The sequence below is a fragment of the Belonocnema kinseyi genome, chromosome 7 (assembly GCF_010883055.1).
Source record: "Belonocnema kinseyi isolate 2016_QV_RU_SX_M_011 chromosome 7, B_treatae_v1, whole genome shotgun sequence".
Lineage (NCBI taxonomy): Eukaryota > Metazoa > Arthropoda > Insecta > Hymenoptera > Cynipidae > Belonocnema > Belonocnema kinseyi.
The window spans coordinates 35465261-35481577 of NC_046663.1; positions in this window are offsets into that span (position 1 = coordinate 35465261).

A 16317-nucleotide genomic window follows, 5' to 3' on the forward strand; every position below is an offset into this window, starting at 1 on the left:
GTAATTGGCATACAAATTATCGATTGTCTTCAAACTTTGAGTTTCTGCTGCAGATAATATTATTTTGAGGTATAAAAATAAAAATCAAGACATTCTAAAAGTAACCGCGAAAATATCAGGTTCTGTTTTTGCTTTCAGATGAAAAACATAAATCTCTAAATTTAAATTTTTAATTTTGTTTCTTAAGGAATTCTATACTGCGGGAAAATCTTGTGAAGAAAGGCTAAAAGCTTTCATATTTATGATAATAAATGTTAATCCCAGAATGCGTATTTACCCTTTTATTTTATAGAAAAGTTAAAAACACAATTTTTCCTAATATTGTATAAGTTTCCAACTTTACCAAAATATTATATCTACACTATTAAAAATTTTTGTTCTGATTTCACAATTAATCTAATGGAAGTTTATAACCAAAACGTAATGGAATTTGACAATACATGTCATATAATTATACAAAACATGCATTGTGATTTTACAATACATGCATTTAAATGCAGATTTTGTTGGATATTGTGAAATTACAAAACATCGTTGTAATTTCACAATACTGTATTATGACGGTACAATTTCATGTATTGTAAAATTACATTACGTTTTGGTAATAAACTTTCATTACATTTATTGTGAAATCCCGACATAAATTTTTAACAGTGTATGGATGTACCAAACCTATGTCTATTAAAAGATCCATTAAATTTAAAATAAGTAGAGTTCATGATAAAAACTATCCCTTCGATTAAATCTTTTTGACATAATCGAGTACGAGTTTTAGCATTTTCTCATCTATTTAAAATTGCCTGTTTATCTAATTCAGATTCAAATTTCGTTCAAAAATCTAGTGGGAGTATTAATAGTTGGAATAACTAATCTTAAGGAATAGCCATTTTTGTGAATCTTTCTCAAACCATAAAGTCTGTCAAGAACTGTGTCTTCAGTATTAACATCAGTCCACCTTATATCTTTTCTCAAAAGTCCTTTCCTTCTCCAATTATCAAGCATCTTGAAAGTGTTTTTTTTTTTAATTTCTCAGAGGATTTCCATTTAATATTTCAAAATCACCATGATTAAAAAGCAAGTTCTCTATATCCCTAATATAATCTGATTTTTTCATACAAACAGTAATACTGCCTTTATCAGCACTCATGCAAACTATATCAGCAAAGAAAAAACTAAGAATAAAATCTGTTGCAGGAAATTTTTTAGAGCAATGAAGTTTCGTTTAGACAAGTTCGCGTCTTTCAAAAAACATGTGTTTGTCTTGGAAAACAAAAGAAAGTTTAACCGATATTTGTGTAAAGTTTATCTGTGAAGTTAGTTCTTCTTGTAGAGAATCTGTCGTCGGAAATCGATGTAAAGTTTATTTTCACTTTTTTCTGTGAGGGATGTTTCCAAGAAACTCTTTTGTCATCATGAAACCTTGAGAAATGTTAAGATCAACACTACTAATATGCAAAGAATTTTCAGCAACAAAGCTCTTTGACAAGTGTAACACCTTGTTTCGGAAATCCTGCTAATGAAGAATATGAATTTTGTGTATATTTGATTCAACATCTTTGGCTATTTCCATAATTTGTTTCGACTTACTTTTTATCACACTTTTTGGCTGTGGTCCAAGTTTGGTCGTTGGATTCTTGTTTTTTTTTAACAGGAGTTTGTATATTTGTAAGTTGAAATTACTTGATTTTATCGACGCGGTCATCTTTACTCATGAAAAGTTTACAAAAAAAACAGAAGATAAAATTTACATCGATTTGCGAAGAAAGATTCTCTGCAACAAAAACTAACTTTACAAGATAAACCTTACAAATTTTGATTCTTGATTTTTTCGGTGTTGTTTTCTGGTGCAATTTCTTCATATTATAAACAAGTTATATAAACAAATACATAATTTAGGCAATTAATTGGCCGATAGCAATCGGTTTTCTTTTTTTGTACCTTTACATTGTATTAGTGGTAATAATTAGTGATAACGATTGGCCATTTGATATTATTTGTTAATTTTAGACAAATTTCATAAAAGAATTCATGGTTGTGTCATTTATAGCGAAAAAGTAATCTCCATACCTTTAAATTGAGCCCCTGGATGCAATAACTCGCTGAGCGCTCGAAAACGCGTAAAAGTATTGTCTGCGCGGTGACATTACGAGTCAAAATCAAAAGTCCGTATTTGGAAAAATGAAAAACACTGCTCGATAGCTTTTTAAAAATAAATGCATGTACCCGTTTAAACTTTTTTCGTAAACATTATAGTTTCCGTTAAAAAATAAAAACTGATGATTTTTGAATCGAAAAATCCATGTTTTTCAAAACTTAAATCGCCGCTGAACAGCCATTTTTCAACTTATCAAATTTTTTTTTTTTTTTGAGTTCTATTCAGGAAGGTCTAGCGTTGAATACAGTATCAAAAAATATATCAAAAGTTAATATTAATTGAATGTTTTTTTAATCCGAATGAAAAACCATGTTTTTCGACGTTCATGTTTGAAATGTATCGAGGAAATTTTCGATTTCCACGGGGTATTCGCGCTTATCGTAATCTTAAGCGTATTGTTGAACTTTTTGGAAAGTTTGAGCTTCCTCAGACTATTATTTATATAAAACCTAGCGGGTTGAACACAAACGTGCAGCGCGATGTGATTAAATTTCGCACGGGCAGGCTCCGCAGTGTATACTTTCGCTAGTACGATACACTGCGGAGCTCGCCCGTGCGAAATTCAATCACATCGCGCTGCACGTTTGTGTTTAACCCGCTAGGTTTTATATAAATAATAGTCTGAGGAAGCTCAAACTTTCCAAAAAGTTTAACAATACGCTTAAGATTACGATAAGCGCAAATACACTGTGGAAATCGAAAATTTCCTCGATATATTTCAAACACGAACGTCGAAAAACATGGTTTTTCATTCGGATTAAAAAAACATTCAATTAGTATTAACTTTTGATTTATTTTTTGATACTGTATTCAACGCGAGACCTTCCTGAACAGAACTCAAAAAAAAAAATTTTGATAAGTTGAAAAATGGCTGTTCAGCGGCGATTTAAGTTTTGAAAAACATGGATTTTTCGATTCAAAAATCGTCAGTTTTTATTTTTTTTAACGGGAACTATAATGTTTACGAAAAAAGTTTGAACAGGTACATGCATTCATTTTTAAAAAGCTATCGAGCAGTATTTTTCATTTTTCCAAATTCGGACTTTTGATTTTGACTCTTAATGTCACCGCGCAGACAATACTTTTACGCGTTTTCGAGCGCTCAGCGAGTTATTGTATCTAGGGGCTCAATTATATTAGTAGTGATAATTTGTGGTAAAGATTGGTCATTTAATATTACTTGTTAATTTTATAAACAAATGCAGAGTGTGAGCATTTATTGTCCGAAATTAAGTCTTTTTTTTCCTAGTGCCTTAAAATTAAATAAGGGGTAATAATTAGCGAAAATAATTAGTCATTTGATATTATTTATTTATTTTAAAAACCAATTTTAGGCTTTTTGTCACGGATCCCAATTTTATTTAAAAATGCCTAGTTTCATCATTTATGGAGAGAAACTACTCTTTTTTCTTTCTTAGTACCTTGAAATTATATTAGTGGTAATAATTAGCAATAAACGTTGCTTATTCTGTATCATTTGTTAATTTTATAAACATTTTGATAATTTTATCAACAAATATGATCGTGTCGATAAAATTGAGCAATTTCCACTAACAAATATACCTTGCAATCAAAATTTCTACGATGTTGATATTTTGTTAATATTATTTTTTTAATCGCAATCAGATTCAATATCCTGTTAATTATTTATATACTTGAACATTTATTACAATCGAGAATGGAATAAATTAAGTTATTTCTTCACAGATAAAAAATAATAATTAAAATATGTCTCATTTTCGCACTTTGTTAATTTATATAAAAAATATAAAATGATAAAAATTCAAAAATCTAATCCATAAATGCTCTTATGCAATTATTGCCTATCACTTCTCACAAAAATGTTGAAAATCGGTTCAGAATTGTAGACTTAAAAATGTCCAGAGCCTTAAAATTTGGTCCGATTTTGAATTTTATTAAAGTTACTGCTCATTAAATTCTGAAGAGCTTGAAGCTCCGAATTATTATCTACCCCATTTTTTTATTGATAATCTTTTCACTCGAAGTATGGAAAACCTGAAATTTTGTTCATAACAATTTTTCACGCTTTAATAACTGATTACGTAAACTTTATTTAAATGAAGTACTAAATGATAACTTAGTGACTTATATAATATTTAATTTAATTTGATATTTTATTACAAAACTAATCCAAAAAAATATAGTAACAATTGTTCTAAACGATTGTTCTAAAAAATTGTCATTTTAAATACTGCACCAAATCGTCCACACCTCTATTAGAGTTAGAAGTAAAATAATCGGATAGCGTCTTTCTAAGAACTTTTAAAGTATCCATTTTATCTTAATGGAAACCCATTTTTTGCACAAATATTACACGTAACAAATTGTTTACAATTTCCTAAAATTATTTAATACTTATATCTATTATTGACACAAAATCCCAGAACTAGAAAACCAGACAAATAAAGAGAACAAATATATTGTAGTATAGAAAAGAAAACTGTGAAAAGAAAACTATTAGTCCACTGCACACCTTTTTAAAAGAGAATATTGCAACAACTGAAAGCTATTTTAAAAAAAAATAATTCTTGATACAATGACCACGGAAACAATGATATTTTTCAATTTTTCATTTGAACGAACCACAATTTTTGCTACGTGAAACTGCCGAACTTTGACATTTTTTATCTTAATTGTTTATATACATTCAGATTGTTACATTTTACCAAATATTATCTAAGATATATTATTTTCAGGAATATCTGCACCCATTCTGGCCATCGAAGAAAATTTACATTTGATAAAACCTTAAGTTTAAATATTCTTACAAGAATTGTTAATAATAGTCGTTATTGTCAACTTTTCTAATATTTCTGTGACTAGCAGTCATTCGTCGAATCATTTAAAAGATTTTCAGTGCAAAAAAGAATGTCTATGCGAAAGGGCCAAAATTTTGCATTTGTTTATCAAAATTAAAATTGTTATATTTTATCTTATATTATTAAATATTCATTATTTTAAGGAATACCTGAAGTCGTTCTGGCGATTAAAGGAAGTTATAATTTTAAAAAATCTTAAATTTTAATATTTTTCCAGATGAATTGCATATATCAATGGTCAATATTAACTTTTAAATTAGTTTTGCAAGTAAGTGTCATTCCTGCATTAATATAAAACACTTTTAACAACAATTTTTTTTACCGATAATATGACTACTTGTCAATTACTTCAGAAAATTTTTTTATAACAAATAAATGGAATAATGAATAAATGATTTGTATTCTATGAGTCCCTAAACATTCATTTAAGACCATATGAAGTTTTCGTGATCAGTTATTTAGCCGCAAAAAATTATTATGTACACAATTTTAATTTTTCCATACTTTGAGTCTATAAATTATTAATAAACAAATAGAGGAAACAAAAGTTTGGAGCATTAAATTCATTATAATTAAATGAACTTTAATTTTGAAAAAATCAAAATCGTACCAAAATTAAAGAATCGTAAAAAATTAAAGAGTGATTCTTATGCGCTTCATTTGAGTGGAAGTGTTAGTGACAGCAATATTAAACTGCTTTGAAAATTATTCCCTAAACTCATGTATATGCAATTTAATATTAAAGCATGCTGATTTTTACTAAACATGCAATTATATTTTGATTTCGACTAAACTGTTTAATAAATAAATAAATTAATCCTGGGTGTCACTCACTGGTCACATGTCACTTACTGGGGTCTTCATCTTACAAGATTCGAGAAATTCTTAAATATAAATTTGTTTAAACTTCTCAAATAGTATATTTTCTTTAAAATGCCAACAGTATCTTTACAAGTTTACATTGAACGTGGAATTTCATAAACCTTTCCAATAGTTCTTTTTAAAAGTCTTTCTTTTTTAAAGGAGAAATCACGTTTCAAAGTCAGCAGTGATTTTTAGTTATAACACTTTCAATTGAACAGAGAGTATTCGCGAGTGGACCAAGATAATATTTACCAATCTGTTTTACGATTCAGTAGAATCTCTCTTTCTCTCGTTCTGTCTCTCTTCAAAGAAGAATTGATTTACTGCAACAGAAATGTCTATAAACACTATTAAAGAACAAAGAGGAATCTTCTAAGAAAATGCAATGCATCAAGCAAGGGGGATCCTAAAACGACCTAGAAATTTTTCTCGCTGAATGGTGTTGGCCACTGGAAACTTCTGAAATAAATTTTTAATTTCTATTTTAAAAGCAAATATTCATGCATAATATTTAATCGCGTATCTTTTTTCCTCTGAAGAAAAAATTTTCAGTTTTTGCTCTTTTTTTAAGTCAACCCAGAAAACCTGTTTTTAGGAAAACAAATTCTGTTTTTATTTTCCCTCATTGGTATTTAGCTAATTCCTAGAATTGCTCGAAATTTAGAGGATATATATTCTCTTTGCTGTTCTACGATTTGTAGAATAAATAAATAATCAGCAGTTCTGTCTGAATAAAAGTTATTTATTTTTATCTGAGAAATTTCATTAATCACACATTTGTATCTTCAAGCGCAGGAGGAAAATGAAGGGATGCAATATTTTCAATGTTTATAGATTTTTTTAAATTAGAAAGTTTGAGTTCAAGAATTTTGGCTAATAATTGTCAGAGGCCAAAGAAGTTTTTTAGAGTGGATATCTGAAAAAATCTTTTTTTCTGTAATGCTACTTCAATAAAAGAATCTAAAAATAATGTAAAAAGCTTCTTTGCAATTTTTAAAATGAAAAGTTTCCAACATTATTTTTGAGAAAATTCAGGTTACTGGATAAATGATTAAAAAATGTACAAAATGATTAATAAAATAAACATTAAGCACCCAAAATATTCCTATTTGTATTAAAATAGGAATTTAATTACCACCTTAAAGTTTATTATATGTATGTATTTAAGCCTTATTTAATTAATTATTTGCTTAAACAATTTTTTGAACAATGACATTACTTTTTATAGTTTTGAAATTTTTGTAAATGGATTGAAAAATGAATGAAAGCATTGCATTCCCTTCGAAAATATCTCGATAAGGTTATTTTAAAACAATTCTTTAAACTATTAGGTACTAAACAACAAAAGCAGTAATTTTTTAAAAAATTGTTAAAAAGCAAAAAAACGCATTGATATATTTTTAAGAGAAATACAATGTTTTCTTATTATTTTTCAATTCGAAAATTATTTTTCTTATAAAACTTGCAAAACTATAAAAAGTAATTATTGAAAAATTGCTTAAACAAAAAAATCACATAGAAATTTTTTGCAGAAGATTCCAGGGGTGTTTTCAATTTTTAACACGACTTTCAGTTTTGTTTAATTAATTGGAAAAGGTACAGATCCATATCCACAGGTACAGGGGAAATGCACACTAAGTAAAAAATGCCGTAATCGTGGAAAAAATGTTTTAGAAACACATAATCGAGATTTTTCTAGAGGAATGCAATGATGTTTTTAATTTCTTATTCTGACAATTATTTCGTTTGTAACAATTGCAGAACTATGAAAAAATGTACTTTTCTTTGAAATCGTTTAGACAGAAAAGCCGCATCAAGATTTTTTAGAGACGAATCAAGGAGTACTTTCAGTTTCTATAAAAGAATATTCGTTTTTTAAATTAATTAGATAAGTTTCAAATTATTTATGTAGCAAACCTTAAGGTAATTTTTTATTTCACAAATAGAAACATTGCATAAAAATCAAACATCATCCTCAAATGAACTGTCCAAAAAGTTATTTGTAATTTTATAATAAAAATGATATCTTCTGCATTTACAGATATTACAAATTGAGAAAAAATTACTTATAAATTGAAGTTTATTTTGAAACACTTAATTTACAATCTGCTTCCGTGAAAATTATATATTTTTTGTCATTTAATTGATCTGAAATATTAAGTGTATGTGACAAATTTAAAAAAATTTAAATTTGATAATATTCACGATCAAGTCTTCTCAATTCCTAAAGTTTTTTCAAAAATTAAAAATTTCAGTTTAGAAACATTAAATACTAACTTTAAAATTTTCATTAGAAATCTAAAATTATATTTGTATATCTACCTTGGTTATTTCCATTAGAATTTAAAATGATTATCGTCTTTTATTCTAATTTTTGATACCTTCTGTGTTCGATAATTTAAAGTTTTTACAATTTTTTTATATTCCGTAAATTCGAGGTATGCCCTTATACTTATAAATTATTTTAAATATATTTTATGAATTTAAAAAATAATAATAAGTTTGTTCTAGAATTGAGTAATTTCTGAAACCGGAATTTTGTAAAAGACTATTATATTGATCGTCTGCCATAATCTGCCTGATATTTCCAAGCACTTTATTTTTGTAAATTAGTATGCATTTTTATTTTTGAAAAATAAATTTAAAAAATAAATTTTAGTAGCTCTGTAAATTGTATTAAACGTTTTTTGCGAATTGAAAAATTTCTTACATCGAAACCGTAAACTTCTTCTGAAAAAAAGTAAAAGTAATAATTATTAATTTTTGTTTTATTCTTCTTGTGGAAAATAATGGATTTTACTGAAATAGTAAGAAATCTGGGCAATAGGATTGATGTGAATCGAGGAGCTGTGATTTCAAAAACAAAAGAAATAAAATCTTTTTGGATATTAGATAACTGTTCAAGCAACAAATTTGGGGGGGAAATTATAGTTAAGTAATTGAAATCATTTAAGCCATTGAATCGAATATTAGAAAGATGCCTGATAATAAAGTTGATGAATTTTGGTGGGGGGAGGGTCCTTTATTCATGTACGTTATTATTTCAAATTAGGAATTTTTTCAAAATTGCAATTATTTTTTTTAAATCATAACTTTTGTATAAAAATTTAATTTTTCTGGTGAAAATTTATCTTTTTGCAACTAAAAAGGTCAAACGTAGTCTTTTTCAAATGAAAATACAACAGTTTTGCGGAAAATTTACTTGAAAAAAATAATATCTTAGTGTTGAAAAGTAAACTAACTAAAAATTTTTTTTTGATACTTCAGATATATATATATTAATTTCTCTCTGATTTTGAAAATTGACCTATTTTTGTAGAAATTTCATAATTCTTCGATAAAAATGCAAATGTTGGCTTGAAAATTCAACCATTTTTTTTGTAATTTCTCCTTTGATTTAAAGATTTATCTGTTTTAGTAGAAACGTTTTCTTCTTTCGATTAAAATAAATCTGGTTGAAAATTAATCTTTGGTTGAGCATTCAACTATTTTGTTTTAAAATTTTGGTATAACCTCTTTTTGAAATTATGTTTTATGAAGATTCATATTCTAAATTGCAAATTGATCTCTTCAATCTAAAGATGAACTATTTTGTTCAAAACTAATCTTTTTGAATTAACAATGCAACGGCTTGGGCAGTAGTTAAACTACTTAGTCGAAATTTTTTAAAATATTTTTTTGAAGAATATTTATATTTTTGTTTAAAAATAACGTTTTCTAAAAATCCATATCATCTACTTGAAAATTTAATTTTTGTACAGAAAATTCGTGTCGCGACTCGGAGGTTCAAGAAGTCAGTTAAAATTTTTTCCTTTATGTCTAAACACACATATTTATCTGTTAAAAAATCGTCTTTTTGATTTTAAAATTAAGTAATTTTAGAAAAAATTTATTTTGTTGTTTCGACATCAACAAATATACTTTTTTGTTAAAAATTCATCTTCTATGCTAGGAAAGTTTTTTTTTAATAAAAAAATAAAATGTTAAATTTGTGTCTGAAATATTGTCTTATTCCTTTTATAATAGATTTCATTTTAAAACTATTACAATATGAAAATGTTGATATTTGAATACTAATGGCCAGGAAAAATTTGAAATTTGTTTAGGGAAAAATTGAGGAATTTTTAAAATGAAGTTTCCACCCTTTACATTATGTTTCGAATATTTCAGATGTGTCAAAAAAGAATCTACAAGATTTTGAAGAAATTTTTTTTTTATGGGATTTTACAAAATATTATATTAGAAAAAAATTTGATTCTTCCTCAAAGATCTGAAGAATATTAAGAATTATTTGAGAAACTTTCGGAAATATTTCAAATTTTTGAAAATTTCCAATCTATTCAAAACGTCTAAAATTCCTAAAAATGTTTTTAACTGTCTCAAATTTTTCATATCGTTTTAAAAAATAATTTAAAATGTAAAAAATTGCCTTATAACCTTCGACATTTTTAAAGGAATTTTAAGAAAATTTGTGTATTCTCTTGAAACATTTCAAAATTTTTTTAGCTTTTGAAATTTATTTCGAAATCTTAAGAAATCTGAAAGTTCTTTTTCAAAAAAAGAAACCGTTTCAAGTTTACACACGAAGGTTAAACACCAATTTTTTTAATTCGGTTTAGATCCATAAAACCTCCTAATATTGCAAAATTATTGAAGATTTTGCTGAATTTTTTAAAATTTTGCCAAATTAAAAAAAAACCTTAAAATCTCTCAGATTCTTCTTTGACCATCTTTGGGATATTTTGAAATGTTTTTAAAGATTCTCTTGAAAAGTAATTTTTGGAAAAATAAGCAATTATTTTTATATTTCCTAGGAAACTATTTTTTCATTTCCGTGAAACCGTACAAAATTCTGCACAGGTTTTAATTCTTTTATAATCGTTTCGAAACTCCTGAATATCTGTTAGGCTTTTTCAAATTTTTCGAAAATTATGTGAAAAGAAAAAATTACAAAATTTGTCTTTAATATATTTTAGACTCTGTTTAAAAACTTAACAAAATATTTGAAAATTGCTTGGAATATTTTTCAATATCCGGTGTTTTAATTAATTAAAAATTTGCGAATGAATCTTAAGTACTTTTCTTTCATTCTGTTGACACCCGACAAAGTTAGGTGTACTTGAGAATTTTGTAAATCCTGAAAAATTAAAAAAATTGTCTCAAAGTCTTTCATATTATTTTTTAAAACGTTTTAAAATCTTGAGAACCTAAAATTATTCTTTTAAACACAAACCTTAAAAATTTTTAACTTTTCCAGAAATCTTAAAGAAATCTCATCTCCTGAAATCTTTCATAATTATTTAAAAGCTTCCGATTTTTTATTGAATTCTTCTAAATAAGTTTATTTCCATAATTTTAATTTTCTTATCGCTTTCAAAATGTAAGAAAGTTTACAAATGATAGTCTGTTAGCATAATGATAAGAACAGAAAAATTTCCATTATTAAACTATCATTTATAATTAAAATTTTTTCTTCTGTCAATAATGTTCAAAAATATGTAGAAACAAATTTTATAGTGAAGTAAAATTATTTATTTAGAATAATATTTGTTCATGGATAAAATTTAGTTTTCTCTTAAATCACTTTGTTCAAAACTATATTGGAGTTATTAAATATTTGATCGATAGACACCTTAAATAATCAAATTCAGTATTTCATTAAAAAAATTGAATTATGTAAACAAATTCTTTTTCCTAACTATTATTCTTTTGATTTTATTTTGCAAAACATATACCTGAAACAATAAATTATGTATAAAACATAAACAATAAAAAAATAAAATCAATAGAGAAAATTACAATAAATATAACAATGTTGCTCTTCAATATTTTGGAACAATCTTGAAGATTTCGAAAACAATGTTGGGTAAATTAGGTTTGGGTTCTATATATAGAGTTCCTTTTCAGAGCAACATTATTGTAAAATTGGAAAAAGACAGATATGAAACCCTAGACAAAAAATGTGTAGTTTTTAAAAGTAATTACAAAGATTGTAATGAAGTTTATTGTATATCATTAAACATAGGAAGGAAGAATATGAAAATAATTTTCAGAGAAGTCCTGGATATCACTCAGTAGTTTCAAAGCATACAATTATACATGGTCATCACGTCAATTGGAATGATAATAAAATTCTTTATCGCTAGAGAAATCAGAAAAAGAGAGGATTTATAGAGACGTGATTTCTGGAAAGTGAAGGTAACAAAGCTATTGATTTAAAAAGAAACCTTTCAAGATAAAACAAAGTTTGGTACAGAGTTATTAATTGCTTCGAGTTGGTTTATTTTACTTGAAAGCAAAAAAACTCTTTTATAGAACAATTCTTTTCTCACTAAAGATATTGATTATATTGAACTAAATAAACTGTTAATTAATATCACTCGAAATAATTTCTTATCAGGTATTTTAATTTCCTATAACCTTAGTTTTTCCTATAATCATTCCTTGATGAGGAGGAATATATTAGCTCGAAACATATTGTTCCCTGATAGTATAAAAAGAACGTAAAAAGGAAAAAGTGAGAGGTGGTTTTTGATTGACTTTTTTTCACTTTCTCCAAATTTTTATTGGTTATTTTTTTCTCTAATAATTCGAAAGTGAGGTAGTTTTTATTGTCTGTTTACTGTGAATATTTTGCATACTCATTTTGCAAATGATTATTCATTATAAAATATATTTCTTTTAAATCTGAAATAAAAAAGGTGAGGCTTTCTAAATTTATTTCAAATTAGTCAGTTCCGTAGATGTGAGTTATTCTAATCGAATTAGGACAATAAAATTTTAAAACCTAGCTAAAAAAAATTAAAGTAAAGTTTATGATTTTTATACTTATAATCGATGTATTCAAAATTGCAGAAGGGACCAGAAACAAAAAGTTGTAGTTTAAGGTCGTTTTTTATTAAAACAAATTGTTATCCTTAATAAACAAAATGGAGTATTTCTTTTTAATTTAAAAAAAAGCATGGACGTGCGTAACCTGTTTTTTTCACTACGAAGTTTCATGAACATCGCTCCTAATTTGTTCAAATTAAAAAAAAGAATACTTTTTTTTGCAAAAAATATCCTAAAAGAGAAAGTAGCCTGGCGCGGTACTTTTCATAAAATACGTAACCAGTTTGAGGGGGTTTCTAAAAACTAAGATTCGTAACAGAGGGTTGCGGGATATTGATGAAGACAAGGTACAAACTTGGATAACAATTAGAACTTAAACCCATTTATAAAAAAGAAAACAATATTTATGGGTAAAAATTCATTTTTTTCATTTGAAAGGGCTACTATTATATTTTTGGTTCGGGATTGGTCCCGGTTGGTTACAAATTCTATTATTTGGTTGAAAATGTAATCATTTTGATGAAAATACAACCATATTGTTAAAAATCTCCTTTTTCATCTAAAATTAAATTACTTTTACAAAATCTTCTTTTTTGAAAAGTTATTATTTTTGGTAAAAAAGCAATTGTTTAATTCAAATATCAACTGTTACATGCGGCGCCGCGAATGAATTTTTTTTCGTTAAAAAGTTGATTTTCTAAATTACGTTAAAAAATGATGTAAAAATTTAACTTTGTTTTTGTAATAAACAAAATCTTGGTCAAAAACTCTATTTTTTGCTCAAAAATTTAACTGTTGCATGTATGACTAAAACTTTATCCTCTAAATTTGATAAGTGCGAAATTCGTATTTTTCAATAAAAAATTAATCTTTTTGTTGGAAATTCATCTGTTTGGATGTCTTTTTTTAAATAATTGTCTTGAAAATTAGTTTATTTTGCTGCAACAAATGTTTGTCGTCACCGTTCTTATCTAAAGAGTAAATTATTGTGGTTTTAGTTCAGGCCTTATCATTTATATTGTATAAGTTATCTGTTCCAGTTTTTGGTCCAAAATAAATTTTTTTTTTTAAAATAACCTTTTTATGAATTTATCCGTTCCCTTTTGAACGTCTACTGTGTTTTGAAACAATCGACTTTTGAACTTAAAAATTTTATATCTTATGGCAGAAAAGTCGCCTTCGTTGAAAATACAATTTTTTAATGAAAATTGAACTTTCTTCTGAAAAATGTCTTCTTTTCTTAAAAATTCAAATATTTAATTAACTTTTAATCTCTTATTTAAATATCGACCATTTAATTTAAAATGCATCTTTGTTTATTGAAACTTCAAATATCTGGTTAGAAATTCAAAAACTTTTTGAAAGTCTAATTATTTTTGTAGAATTCAATCTTTTTGTTAGTCATAATTTGTCGTTCAAATTTCAACTATGCTTTTAAAAATTGATCGTTTATGGCAAAAGAGTTACTTTTCTTGGCTGAAAATTTATCTTGCTGGGTGAAAATGTATTTGTTTTTTCTTAAATCATTTTGTCGTTAACGCAACTGACAACTTGAAAATCATTTGTTTTTAAAATTATGTTTCTTGTGTTAAAAATTCATCTCTTTAAAGAGAAAATCTCTTTTGTTAAAATCGCAATATATTTCTTTCACAGATGTTAGGAAATTCAAACGTTTTGTATTGAATTAAATATTTTATCTTCATTAATTTTTTTCAAAGATTTTATAACCATAAAATCTGTCTTTGGCCAACGCAGTCATTTCAAAATATGCCCCTCCTTTCAACATTTCATTTAAAACAAGATAATAATGAAAGTCAACAATCATAATTGTTTAAACAATTTATTATTGCTCATTATCTTCTCTTGGATTAGGGTTACTACTTTGATGAAAATTGACTTTTAATATTCCAATACAAATGTTTAAGAACATTTCGAATACCTTTTATTTTATTTTAGACGAATCGCAGAAGGCCACACTTTTAATATTAAATATAAAAACCTCTGGCAGACGGCGTTTCTTCCAGATAGGGGGGAGGGGGCTGATACGCATGGTCGCGGGAAGGTAGGAGCTTTCTTGTTTGTGGTAGGTACAGACTTACCGACGAATGTAAGTATGTCCATCTCAGGATAAGGAAGGTGCTCTTCCTTGTGCCGAGCGAGTACCAGAACCAGGTGTAGGAGAGAGGAGCACCTATGGCTCCAGTGAAGCTCAAGCCCGCGCATCTCTCTCTCTACAAGAAACCTTCCCACTCTAAGCAACTCCCGCAAGGATGCGTGGGTTTAAAACTTACCCTTGCATGCGGGGCCCTGCAGAAGCGAACATTTTATTTCCCTAGCTACTTGTAGAAATCAAAATAGATCACAAAATGCCTTTGGCCTCAGCTCTTCCGGAAGCTGAGGGATTGACGGTTCCTCTGAATTAGGCTATAAAAACGGGAGCGGCTAATGAGTTCCCCCAAAAGAAGAAACGCATCAACGGTTCCCTGAAGAGTAAACCAAAGAGGCAAGCGCAGCGAGCTGGCTGAGTAGCTGTGGTACCTGGAACATCGGCGACTTGAACGCTGATAACCAGCACTGAGGCTCAGAAGCGAGAAAAGGGCTCAGAGGGCACCTCACCGGATGGACTTAGCCTATGAAGAGGCACAAGACAGCCTAGAATCCGACGAACAATGAGTGTTCAGTAGCTGGATTGACAGCCGCTCAGTGGGCTAACCCCCTGACGATGGTGGTGGCGGATACGATCTACCCGGGCTCGATGCGCACTACACAGCAATTTGAGCTGTTCGCAAAGAGTGCTTGAAAGACGCTCGAAATAGTGTACCTAGATCATTGTCCAAGAATCAGGACCTACTCCTATAGGGGAGAAGTCTTTGTATTTGCGGCAACCGACCTAGCGCCTAAAGCTTGGGTACACAAGGCGGTGGTCAAGGCAAAGCCTTGGAAAGATGCATCTTTCAAGGTGGGAGGAGTTGAGTTGCTCCAAAATATGTTGAAGACAACGGCCCCTTACTCAAGGCAGCGTCCTAGCGTATAGTGACGCACGACAGGTCAACTTCTAGGTTACCAGCCAGGGGCAGGAGAAGCCTGTCGGTGTACAGGAAAATCAAAAACAGATATAAATCACTGCTCCCTTTCCAGCCATTACCCAAATAAGCTTGCATCACAGCAAATGCGCCTCTAGTTTTGCAGATAGACATGTCTGCGAGGCACACAGGTATCTCGCTAATCCAGGTATCCTGGTTAGTCAGAGATAATATAAGGGGTTTCAGGGGAAGGGCATGGTTATTATTAAAAGGACCGTGAGGCGGCTAATCCAAGAGCTTGCATATTGGCAAAGATAGTCAATATCGCTGCGCTGCTTGAGCTATATTGTCGGGATTTCATGATGATAGTCAAGGATCTTCAAAGTATAGAAAGGCTAGTAATGGGATCGGTTTATTTTCCATATGACAGCAATATTAATTTACCAGTGAAGGTACGTATACTGGTGGCATACTGCAAGGTAATACTGCTGGGGTGCGATGCTTACAGTCTGTCAAGTTAAAGCGTGGGTAACTTTTTTGGTAAAATATTTTATTTAAACGCATGTTTCTACATGGAGTTACATTTGTCAAGGTGTCGAGCAAA